At 41.7% G+C, this 13,111-nt stretch overlaps 1 protein-coding gene and 1 pseudogene across 6 annotated transcripts in view; one reads left to right on the forward strand and one right to left on the reverse strand.

The window, feature by feature from the left end:
- Positions 1–13,111, reverse strand: part of TBC1D30 (TBC1 domain family member 30) — a 91,135-nt gene that overhangs the window by 64,793 nt on the left and 13,231 nt on the right. The window lies entirely within an intron of this gene.
- LOC138437436 (E3 ubiquitin-protein ligase SIAH1-like) lies at positions 8,434–9,289 on the forward strand (annotated as a pseudogene).

Here is a 13,111-nt window from a genome sequence, read left to right on the forward strand (position 1 = left end):
CAAAGGTACTCTCCAGAAGACATGATGCCTCAGCTGGATCCTAAAGGTAGAAGTTACCATAGAGAGGTAATGGAGAGGAGAGTACCCAAGCGAATAACACGTGGCAAGAGCATGTGGTGAATTTTTACAACCAGCTGTAATTCATCCTGCCTGGAGCGCAGAGTGGGAAAGAACAATTTGAAGAGAGGAGGATGGAGCGTCAAACAGCAACCACATTTCAACAATGGAGTGTCAAACAGCAACCACATGTCAACAATGAAAATGATCTTTCTGGGTGGTGACAACCCAGTTAGGAAAGGATGTGTTAGCTTCTGATGCATGACTGATTTTGTGGGAAGAATGTCATTAAAGGCATATGAGGACAAGCACAGAATAGTTGAGAGGCAAGGAAGCACCAACTATCCATAAGATCTTTGAGGGGGAGTGATGAAATACGCATAACATAAAATTAACCCTCTTAACCATTTTCCATGTACAGTTCAATAATGTTAAGTACATTTGTGCTGTTGTGCAACCCATCTCCAGAACTCACCTTTCCAAACTGAAACTCTACTTATTAAACAACTCCCCATCCTCCCTCCTCCCAGCCCCTAGTGACAACTTTGTCTCTGTGAATTTCATGATTATAGATGCCTCATATAAGTGGTACCTATTTGTCTTTTTGTGACTATTATTTCACTTAGCATAATGTCCTCAAGGTTCAGCCATGTTTTAGCATGTGTGAGACTTGTTTTCCTTTTAAATGGTAAATAAAATTCCACCATACGTATATATCAGAGGAGGGCATAGCAACCCACCCCAGTATTCTTGCCTAGAGAATCCCCGTGGACAGAGGAACCTGGTGGGCTACAGTCCGTGGGGTCACAGAGTCAGACACGATCCCCATGGACAGAGGAACCTGGTGGCCTACAGTCCATGGGGTCGAAAAGAGTCAGACATGATCCCCATGGACAGAGGAACCTGGTGGGCTACTGTCCATGGGGTCGCAAAGAGTCAGACACGATCGCCATGGACAGAGGAACCTGGTGGGCTACAGTCCATGGGGTCGCAGAGTCAGACATGATCCCCATGGACAGAGGAACCTGGTGGGTTACAGTCCATGGGGTCACAGAGTCAGACACGATCCCCATGGACAGAGGAACCTGGTAGCCTACAGTCCATGGGGTTGAAAAGAGTCAGACATGATCCCCATGGACAGAGGAACCTGGTGGGCTACTGTCCATGGGGTCGCAAAGAGTCAGACACGATTGCCATGGACAGAGGAACCTGGTGGGCTACAGTCCATGGGGTCGCAGAGTCAGACATGATCCCCATGGACAGAGGAACCTGGTGGGTTACAGTCCATGGGGTCACAGAGTCAGACACGATCCCCATGGACAGAGGAACCTGGTGGCCTACAGTCCATGGGGTCGCAAAGAGTCAGACACGATTGCCATGGAAAGAGGAACCTGGTGGGCTACAGTCCATGGGGTCGCAAAGAGTCAGACACGATCGCCATGGACAGAGGAACCTGGTGGGCTACAGTCCATGGGGTCGCAGAGTCAGACATGATCCCCATGGACAGAGGAACCTGGTGGGCTACAGTCCATGGGGTCGCAGAGTCGGACACGATCCCCATGGACAGAGGAACCTGGTGGGCTACAGTCCATGGGGTTGCAGAGTCGGACACGATCCCCATGGACAGAGGAACCTGGTGGCCTACAGTCCATGGGGTCGCAGAGTCGGACACGACTGAGTGACTAAGCACACATATGTATATACCACATTTCATTTATCCGTTCATCCATCAATGGACACTTGGGTCACTTCCACATCTTGTGGAATATTTTCACGTACTGTGAAAAATGTTGCTATAAACATGGGTGTACAGATATCTTTTCTAGACCCGGCTTTCAATTCTTTGGGGTATACAGTTGACTCTTGAACAACATGGGTTTGAACTGTGCTTGTCCATTTATATGCAGATTTTTTATACCATCTGCAGCTGGTTGACTCCACAGATATGCACTATAGATACAGAGACTCAAGGATTTTGGAACTGATCCTGTAGACACTGAGGGACAACTGTATACCCAGAATTGTGAGATCATATGGTAATTCTATTTTTAGTTTTGGGGGAACTGTCATACCATTTTTCATAGCAGCAGCACCATTTTACTTTCCCTCCAAAAGGGTTTCCGTTTTTCACACATTCTCACCAACAATCGTTTTGTTTTCTTTTTTTAATAGCAGCCTTCCTAATAGATGTGAGGTAGTTGCAACCATCTTATTAGCCCTTTTCAGCCTCCGATTTCCTCATGTGTAAAATAAGCATGCTGGACTAGCTGGTCCCCAAGGATCTCAAATTTCATTATTCTACAAATTGAGAGGAGCAGTGGATTGATTAACAGGGAAATCTCAGTCAGGTTATTTACTCATTCTGAGACTCCCATTCCCTAACTATAGTTACAGCACTGATACCAATTCTGGGTATAGTTTCAAGTAAAACACAGACTGAAATTCAAGTGCAAGGAGTATTAACTTAATGGGAAAGTTTAAGAACGTATGATCCCAGCCATCCATGGAGAGGACATTGATACCACTGGATGCTGAAGGTGACTGGTCCACACAGGTGGACTGAATCTCACAAACCACTGGCCTTCCCAGGTGCGCGTGTGTGTGTTATTGCTTCTGACTCTTTGTTGTCATGTCTCTTTGCAGCCCTGTGGACTACATAGCACACTAGGGCTTGCCAGGTAGCACTAGTGGTAAAGAACCCACCTGCCAACGCAGGAGACAGAAGAGTCGCGCGTTCAATCCCTGGGTCAAGAAGATCCCCTGGTGCAGGAAATGGGCAAGTAGCTCCAGTGTTCTTGCCTGGGAAATCCCATGGACAGAGGAGCCTGGCGAGCTACAGTCCATGAGGTCACAGAGAGTGGGCCATGACTGAGCACAGCATGACAATGGCAATAATGGAGACACCTTCCACTCACTGTTCACCTTTCACTCAAATAAAGGGGTAAACATGGCAACTACATTTTTTAACAATCAGTTTGGGAACTTTGTTGTTTTTCTGACGTGGGGTGAATTGTTTCTGCTCACAAATACAAAGGCTAAAACTTTGAAAGAGAACATGTTGCTTTCCTCAATGAGATACCATGAAGAAGAGTCACCAGTTAAGTCCCCTAGAAGAATACTGTTTCTTCAAATAGATGAACAAAGGCAAGCAGGATGATGTGCAGGAAAACCAACAGCATCAGACACAGAATCCAGAACTCCTGAACTCACAGCCCAATACTATTTGCCAACTTAGCACCTGCTCTACAGAGGAGAAATAATATCACATCTTTCCAAGAATAACAACAACAAATCTATTAATATGGATGTAGCTCTCAATGCAGGAAGCAAACTTGAGAAGCTTCCTTGATGACCTATTAAGAATCAGCACCTAACACCTCAGAATCACACCTTCTCATTACATGAGAGCTGAATCTAACACCTGAGGACCACAATCTTCTCACATTACACGAGGAGAGTCGAATCCCTAATACCTCCTATGGGTCATCCTGGGAGAAATAGGGCAGAAAAAGTTCAGAGAGGGCCACCAACGTGAGCTAAAAGAATCTGCCCAGAAAGAATCCAAGATGTATGGAGAAAACAAGGAAAAGACTTCTGTGTCCCCTCTCCACTGGTTTTGAATTATATTACATAACTGATGCCAGAAACTGTGATCTGACAAGTCAGAAAGCTGCTGAATGTCAGAGGCAGCAGACCGAGTCAGGAAGAAGAGCGCAGGTCCCAGGTCAGGGAAAGGAGCAGGCCTGCCCTCTGCTGTCAACCCTGGGTAGTGTCAGTAAAGTGTGAGGCGATCTCCACCTTAAGCTGGAAGAACTACAGACACACACAAAAAACAAAGAGCCCAGGTATGGCAACTTTCATACAGCACAGAAAGCTTATGGGAGAGATCGCAGGCCAAAGAGTAAATTTTGATGTTGCCTTAGTGACCACATCCCAAAACACTTCTTTCTGCAAATGGTGTTGAGAAGACAACACTGGATGAGACCAAAAAAGAGCTCTAAAAGACCAGGCAAAGGCCAACGATGTGCATTCGTTAGAGACAATTCTCTTGCAACATAACATATTAAAATATGTTTCTATACAGAGTCCATTGCCAACACTTACTTGTTCATGCCCTCCCCATAAAAAAAATACTAGACTATTGGTCAATGACATCAAAAGTAAACTCCTGACGAAAATTCCAAGAAGTAGGTAGGAAAATGAAGGTCCTGCAGTTTGGGGAGGGAGTTGGATCAGAACGATATTTAGAATTGAGAGTAGAGAGGTAAAATTTTACAATGCTGTGAAAGAGATACTCTATAAAGACAACATAGCTGAATAATCTGTCTTGGCTATTCTCCTGTTGCTTTTTTGTTGTTTAATCACTAAGTTGTAGCCCACCAGATTCCTCTGTCCATGCGATTTCCCAGGCAAGAATGCTGGAGTGGGTTGCTATTTCTTTCTCCAGGGGATCATCCAGACCAGGACTGAACCCAGGTCTCCTGTATTGCAGGCAGACTCTTTACCATTTGAGATATATAAACTTATACTATATAAATTTATAAACAGTATAAATTCTCAACCTATTTTTCAGACTTTCTACCTAGAATGACATCACCTAACTTTCTCCATTCACTTCACCCTCACATAGAGATAATATTGTATTATCATTATCAGTACTGTATACTAACAAAATAAATGTTTACTTATCCAATAGCTATTGTCAAATACCCATGCCCTCAAACAGCTTTCAATCCAGCTAAGAAGGCAGTTCATGGACATTACTGTTCTATATTCAACAGGCAGTTAACTAGCCCAATTTTATACCCAGAAATACTAGGATTACCAGAAGTACATCCTAAATTCCTGATGTCCTCACAGCCTATACAATTATCTCTGCCTGGGATACTTCCTCAGCCCACCTACCCCTAGCCACTTAGCACATTCCTATCATTTCTAATCTTAGTTTTTCTTTGCAAGGCTTCAAGGGGGACTTAGGTGATTCCCATCTTGGACCCTATGGGCCTTGTACACACAGGCAGTTGCCTACTTTCAGATATAATGTGTATCCCCAAAACATGTTTAACCATCAGCTTTTCAACTGAAACACATAAAAAGAGGAGCAATCTCCTTCCATGCTATTGGACAAAAGTAAGCCATCCTTTCCCAAAGAGCTGAAAAATCTAAAATCCCAAATTATGATAACCTAGTATCTCCTCCTCAAACAATCCCATCCTATCACATTTTTAAAATGTGAAGAACCCCAACAACCTTCACAGTTGCCTTCAAAAAGCAAATACCCACATGTTGATGGAAAAGGCAGCCTCTGAATCTCCTCCCAGCAGGAATAATGGCATTAATAGAAAATGGTATGTCCAGACCCTGTTCAATAAGCATTTTGCATAATTTAACTCACTTAATTCTCATAACCATCCTATGAAGTAGGTATTATCATCATGCCCCACCCCCGTTTTGGCGCTTTTTTTTTCCTCCACTGAGAAAAATGAAGCACAGGGATGTCAAAGGACTTACATGAAACTGCACCTCGTGTAATTACACGGCTGAACCAGGATTCAAGTAACGACCGACCATACAGAGAACATAAATTTAACACGGTTCTTAGGAAAACTAAAAAGAGAAAGAGAACTCCCTCTGCTGATGTATGTACAGTTTTCTTTTGTCATAACTGATCACTAGGACACCATCAACTAGGGGAGCCTTGATTGAGTTACCGATCAACACAGTTTCCATAACGTTCTGTTTTTTTTAATTGAAGTATAATCGATTTACAATATTGGGTTAGATTTAGGTGTACAGCATAGTGATTCAGTTTTTGTGTTGTTGTTCTGTTCTTTGTTTTTCAGATTATATTCAGCAACACTTTTAACTCTTCCACACCTCGCTTTGCTCAGCCCTAAGGTCAGGAGTAAACAGAAATCACATTTAAGTTCTCTTCTAGCTCTAAATTATTATGAATTTGAGACTCAAATTTTTTTCCTCTAAAAACCAGTTCTCTTTGTGACAAGGTCACAAGAAACATCTACTGTTTTTTCTTTCAAAGCCACAAGAATCTCCCCAGAAGTGAGAGGTTCCAAAGCTATACAGTACTTTCAAACATTTTACAAATTTCCAATAAGGATAAGAATATGCAAATTATGACAATATGAAAAAATAATTCAGCAGCAAGACACTAAGAGCTTAAAGAATATGAGAGGAAAATCATATTGTTGTTAAAATATATTGTAAGCAATGATAAGCTACTTTCTTTATTCTAGTCTTACTAAGTAACTTTAGGGCAGACCAAGCTGCTAATCATATATCAAGATATTACCTAAATCTGTTATCAGATTTATGCCAAAACTCACAATTCTGGAACCATGTTCCAAAGTTAAGGCATATCTATCTTAATCTAAATGCTAAATTAAGTCAATTAAACCTCAATAAAGTTGAAAAAATGTTCATTTCTTTCCACCTAGCAAAACAAATAAGCTTATGAAAAAGGAGCACACACATCTGGATTAAGGAAGATTCAAAAAAAAATTTCAACTAATTTTCAGTTCAGTCGCTCAGCAATGTCCAACTCATTGCAACCCCATAAACTGCAGCATGTCAGGCTTCCCTGTCCATCATCAACTCCCGGAGCTTCCTCAAACTTATGTCCATCGAGTCGGTGATGCCATCCAACCATCTCATCCTCTGTTGTCCCCTTCTCCTCCTGCCTTCAATCTTTCCCAGCATCAGGATCTTTTCTAATGAGTCAGTTCTTCAAATCAGGTGGCCAAAGTGTTGGAGTTTCAGCATCAGTCCTTCCAATGAATTTTGGTCCCAACTAATTTTGGTCACCATCAAAATCACACTAAAAATACAGTTAAGAGATCTTTGTTTATCATAACCAACAAGGATCAAGAAGTAAAAAAACAAACAAACCAAAAAAAAAAAAAACAGCAGCACAGACAACAGCAATAGAGTTTTGAAGCAGAAAAAAACATACAGACATGTAGAAATTGACTTAGCAGATCCTAGAAAGCCGGATCCCAAAATGACACGGGAAAGCTGAAATCCAAACTCTATTATACCCCATACTCCACAAAAGAGGTAGCCAGGCTTAATAAGGAGAGTTGGGAGAAAGCTGTTGAAAAACATTTGAATCCCTAGATTCTCTCCTCTGCTTCATGTGGCTGGTCAACTACTCCTCTGTGTGGTAAGTAACTTCAGTCATAGTCAACTCTTTGTGGACCCCATGGACTGTAGCCCGCCAGGCTCCTCCGTCCATGGTATTCTCCAGGCAAGAATCCTGGAGTGGGCTACCATGCTCTCCTCCAGGGGATCTTCCCAACCCAGGGCTCAAACCCATGTCTCTTAGGTCTCCTGCATTGGCAGGCAGGTTCTTTAGCACCACCTGGAAAGCCCAACTTACTTCTCTACCATCCCTGCAAAAAAAGACGGAAGTTTTCATTCCTGAAAAGGGTTAAAACAGAGTTGCTGGACAACCAGCTAAGAGTGAGAACTCGACCTAAAACAGAGGGATTCTTTGACCATATGCACCCTGAGTGCTGAACGCAGAGACCCAGCTCTTATCCCCACAAAACTTCCACCCAGGAAGGAAGTTAGGAGACTCTTCCCTGAGGCCTCTCACCAGCTCCACAAGAAAAACCTAGACACTGACTTGGGCTGGGGGGTAGGGGATAAGAAAGGTCCCATCCAGATAACCCTTCAGTAAAGCTCCAAGCCCATAAGCCCTAGTGGTGAGCTCAGACAGAGTTCAAGTCATTCTTTCAGATCCTCACATTTAGGAGCAGACAGCCAAGGACTACCAAATATTCAGAGAACTCGAACTAGAACAGCAGTTTTGAAAAATTTTTTCCTCCCTGTACAGCCTATTTTCTCCAAATAGCTGTTTTCTGTGTATCTGTTCTAGTCTCCACCATTAATATCCCTAGAGCAATAAGAAGATACATTGCATCTGTGAGATAAGAACAGAATACTGTACATATACATGAAACATTCAAATAACAAGGCCTCAAAGAGGTCTCCGTAACAGGATTGGGAAATAAAGTTGAGATAATCTCTGAGAAAGGCAAGCAAAGTTACAGATACAGGAAACAAAACGAGAATGACAGCGCGCCCACTCCAGGACGCGGGAGCGCCTCCTCACGGCGGCCGCGGCTCCATGGCGGCCGCAGCACTGTGTGGTGTGGGCGGGAACGCGTGTGCGAAACGGCGACAGCGCCCGGGGGGCGACGGGGCGGCCGCTGTGGGGCGCACTCTCCGCGGCATCGGCGACCCAGAGTGTCCCGTCAGTGCTGGCCTGAGGAGGAGGCGGGGGCGGCGGCGGTTGGCGACGACCCAGCGCGTTTGAGCCAGGACCCGGCCGAGGCGCGCTCTCCGCCCACAGAAATGAGCCGTCAGACAGCAACCGGGTTACCTACTGGAACCTCCCAGACCGGCACAACTTCGTGCAACAGTCAATGGGCGAGTCTCTTTCAGTGTCCGATGTGTTTTAACCATGTGTTGCCACCGATTCCTCGGTGTCAGAGTGGCCATCTTGTTTGTAGTAACTGTCGCCCAAAGATCTCCCGTTGGGATCCATTCGCAACTTGCCTATGGAGAAAGTGGCCAATTCAGTCCTTTTTCCTGTAAATACGCATCTTCTGGATGTGAAGTAATTCTGCCACACACAGAAAAAGCAGACCATGAAGACCTCTGTGAGTTTAGGCCTTACTCCTGTCCGTGCCCTGGTGCTTCCTGTAACCCGCAAGGCTCTCTGGATGCTGTAATACCGCATCTGATGCATCAGCATGAATCCATCAAAACCCTGCAGGGAGAGGGCATAGTTTTCCTTGCCACAGACATTAATCTTTCTGGTGCTGTTGACTGGGTGATGATACAGTCCTGTTTTGGTTTTCAGTTCATACTAGTCTTGGAGAAACAGGAAAAATATGTTGGTCACCAGCCATTCTTTGCGATTGTACAGCTGATAGGAACACGCAAACAAGCTGAAGACTTTGCTTATTGACTCGAGCTAAACGGTCCTAGGCGGCGACTGACTTGGGATGCCACGCCTCGATCTATTCACGAGGGAGTTGCAACAGCCATTACGAATAGCAACTGCCTAGTCTTTGACACCAGAGTTGCACAGCTTTTTGCAGAAAATGGCAAGTTAGGCATCAATGTAACTATTTCCATGTGTTGAAATGGCAATCAAACATTTTCTGGCCAGTGTTTAAAACCATTGCATTTGATTTCAGAGAATAAGGCACCTGTCTGCCTACCAATCAGAAATTTTTGGTAGGTGGAAGCTAGACACATGATGGTAAATAAAAGGAAAGGCCATTAAATAAATGTAATAGCATATAATATATTTAATGTAATAAATGTAATAACACTAATATATTTAAAAATAAATCAACAGTAAGCTACTGATATATATATATATATATATATATATATACACACCCAAGATGGGCATCTTTTATATTAAGAAAGGAAGCACTGTAAAATAACTCTGAATTTGTGTTTGTTGTAGATCGAGTATATTGTTGAAAAATACTGGGTTCTTGTTTTTTGTGTGCGTGTGTGTGTGTGTGTGTGTGTGTGTGTGTGCATGTTTGGATTTTTTTTCCCTTTAACTGAAAAGCCATGTTGAGTGGTCTTGGACCACTGCTTTTCCCCTATGTGAGTCAATACACAGTCCTGCTGCTGTGTGTATATTTTTTGTGTGTGTGTGTATTTTTGTGTGTATTTGCTAATTTTTATTAATTCTAGTTTTTCATTAAATAAATTTGACTTTCTTTTCTGTAATTCAGGGTTTTCCTCACTTTTTTTGTACCTTTTAAAGTTAGTGTCTTATTGATAGGCAGAACTGTTGACGGTAAAATTTATACATGTGTTTGATACATATTTTTCCCCATTAATCAGTTTATTAGAAATATTTTAAATTAAACTATTTTGTGAAGATATGGGTTTCAGAAAGGAAAGGCAACATCGGAAGAACCATCAGGAGCTATTTAAAGCAGCTATAAAATGGCCTCCCTCTCTTCTCCAGTTGAGTCATACCTTCAAACTTATTCTTTGTCAAGCTAGAGAGTACTGATTTTTGTTTTAATACTGAGGAAAAAAAATCAGGCTCCCTCTCCCCCCACATATCTTGGACAAATCACATATGTTTAAAATTTGTTCTTGTATTTATTGGTTTTGCAAAAGAAGGCGTCGTCTCACACAGTATTTGTAATTAAAAGCAAATCATTTGTTTAAAAAAAAAGGCAGTTTGCAAAAAAATGTTTTGGTCTTTTATAATTCTCATTAAAAGAATATCTGGCCAATTAAAAAAAATTACAGAATTAGTTCAGATGCTCTAACAGCCAAACAATAGAATTACAGAAAGAAGAAAAAGGAAGAAAAATAAAAATATAGAGGATATTATATAGCAGAAACACAACACTGTAAAGCAACTATACTTCAATAAAACTTGATTTTTACAAAAGGAGAGAGGAAAGACAAAGAATTCACATAAATTTTCCAGAACTGAAAGACATGTTGCCTGATGGAAAAAGCCTGTCTAGACCCAGCACAATGAATGAAAACAGACCCACACCAAGCAACCTGACCATGAATTTCAGAAGGCCAAGAACAAACAGAAGAGTTCACAAGCTTTCAACAAGGAGAAATAAACAGTCCAGTACAAAGGATGACAGATCAGAAGGCTTCAGACTTCTCTAGACCAACAGTGAAAGCAAGGAGGCAACAGAGCAGGAATAGAACTGCCAATCGAAGCAAGGATACAATAAAGACATTTCCATCCCTGCACAGTCTCCAGAAATTGACCTCATAGGCATCCTTTCTCAAGGGGACATGGGTGATGATATAAAAAAATAAGGAGGAGAAAACACAGGACACAAGAAGAGAGAGCTCCAACACAGCAAAGACAACCTCCAGGAAAAGAGTGAAGAGAGATCTCAAGATGAGAGGCGTACTTCGGACACGGCACGGCCAGTGCGGAGTGGAGCAGCAGCTCAAGTCACAGGGGTGTGGACTGCAGTCAACACAAGATGCTTCCTGCTACTGGTCCCTCTTTCTAATTCAAGGAGAGAATTCCCAGGTGAGCTGGCCCAGATTCTTACCTGGGCTTGTTTATCTCAGTGTGCTGATGAAGTGCCTATTCTCCACTCCCCTCCATACTCAAAAAAGTATTCTGCTTGGACCTACTTCTGAGAGCAGGAGCAAAGCCATGGCAGGCTTCAAATCAAAAATTAGCAGCAGTCACAGAGCACTTAAGCCTGGGGCACAACTACTGAGCCCATGCACCTAGAGTCCACGCCCCACAACACGAGAAGTCACCGCGATGAGAAGCCTGCGCACCGCAACTAGAGAGAAGCGCCCGCTCACCGCAACAAGAAAGCCTGCACACAGCAGCAAACACCCAGCACAGCCAAAAATTAATAGAGAGCAGACTTGTGGACACAGTAGGGGAATGAGGGGGTGGGACAAATAGACACAGTATCATGGGAGCATATACATTACTATATGTAAAATAGATAGCCAATGGGGATTTTGCTGTATGACTCAGGGAGCTCAAACAGGTGCTCTGTGACGACCTAGACAGGTGGGACAGGGTGGGAGGTGGGAGGGAGATTTAAGAGGGAGGGGATATATGTATACCTATGGCTGATTCATGTTGATATATAGCAGAAACCAACACAATATTGTAAAGTAATTATCCTTCAATAAAAAAAACAAATTACAAGAAAGCAGTAGTCTACTCCCCTAACTTAGCTGATCATTCAGCAACTAGTCCAAACTACAATCCTGGCAAATGCTACAGGACCCACTTACAATCTTGCCCTCTGACACCCCCAGAAGGGGCTCCAGTGAATTGATCAGACTGTGACCCAGAAACTGGTTATCTTTTCAGAGCTTTTCCAGAAGTAACATTACCCTTTCCCTTCACAAGTAGGGGTGGGCTTACTACTCAGCTCTTTAAAACTATATGTTATTTATGAATATGTACAGGAGGTGGGAAAAACTATAAAGAGAAGCAAGCGAATAATTAACACAAATGCAGGAGAGAAAGCCAATTTTAACCAGGGAGGAAGGAACACACAGAGACTTCTAATGTGCCAGTAATATTTGTTACTCAATCTTGATAGGTAGATATCCACGTACATCATCTTTTGTTTATTTTTTAATATACATATATGTATTAGAATATTCTTCTTTATGGGGATACATTCTATAATATTTTAAGTGGTAAGTGAATTCTATTTAAATCAGTGATATTGTTTTAGTATATTAAAACACTAGAGAGACCCAAAATTTTTCTTCAAATTTTTATGCTCGTAAATGTGAAATGTTATATGAAATGGGCAAATTCTATGTCACTCACCCAAGCTGACAAAATAAGAATTAGAGAATACAAATAATGCTATAATTTTTAAAGTTGAATCCATTATTTAATACATTCCTACAAAGGAAACTTAGGGCCTAAATATTTTACCAGTGAATTCTACCAAACATTTATGAAAGGAATAATTCCAGTCTTACACAATCTCTTCTAAAGAATGGAAAAAGAGGTACCTTGAAGGAGTAACATCATATGACATCCCTTATATGTGGAATCTAAAAAATGATTCAAAAATTTCCATCCATTATCACTGCTTCCATTCAAGATTAAACTGGAGTTCCTAACCAATACACAAGAGGAGAAAAATAAAAGGATGGTAAAGAAATCCATAAAACAAAGTATTCACAGGTGATAAAGATTTTGCACTTGAAAAAAACAGAAGCTTTTATGATAAATTATTAAAATTAACAAAAGAAAAAGTAAGATTACTAGGTACAAAATTCATGTGCAGAAAATGACTAGAAACAATTTCTTAAAAGATACCAATTCAAAACAGCATCAAGAAAACTCAATTTCCTAAGAATATAGTAAAAATATATAAGGCCTCTATATAAAAAACTGTAAAATATCATTCAAATAAGTTAGAATAATAATATATAATAATTTTAAATGCCATCTTTACAGACCAGAAGACCCACCATTGTAAAGACATCAATTCTCCCCAAAAAGCCAATA

Source organism: Ovis canadensis, chromosome 3 (assembly GCF_042477335.2).
Source record: "Ovis canadensis isolate MfBH-ARS-UI-01 breed Bighorn chromosome 3, ARS-UI_OviCan_v2, whole genome shotgun sequence".
NCBI classification, from domain to species: Eukaryota; Metazoa; Chordata; class Mammalia; order Artiodactyla; family Bovidae; genus Ovis; species Ovis canadensis.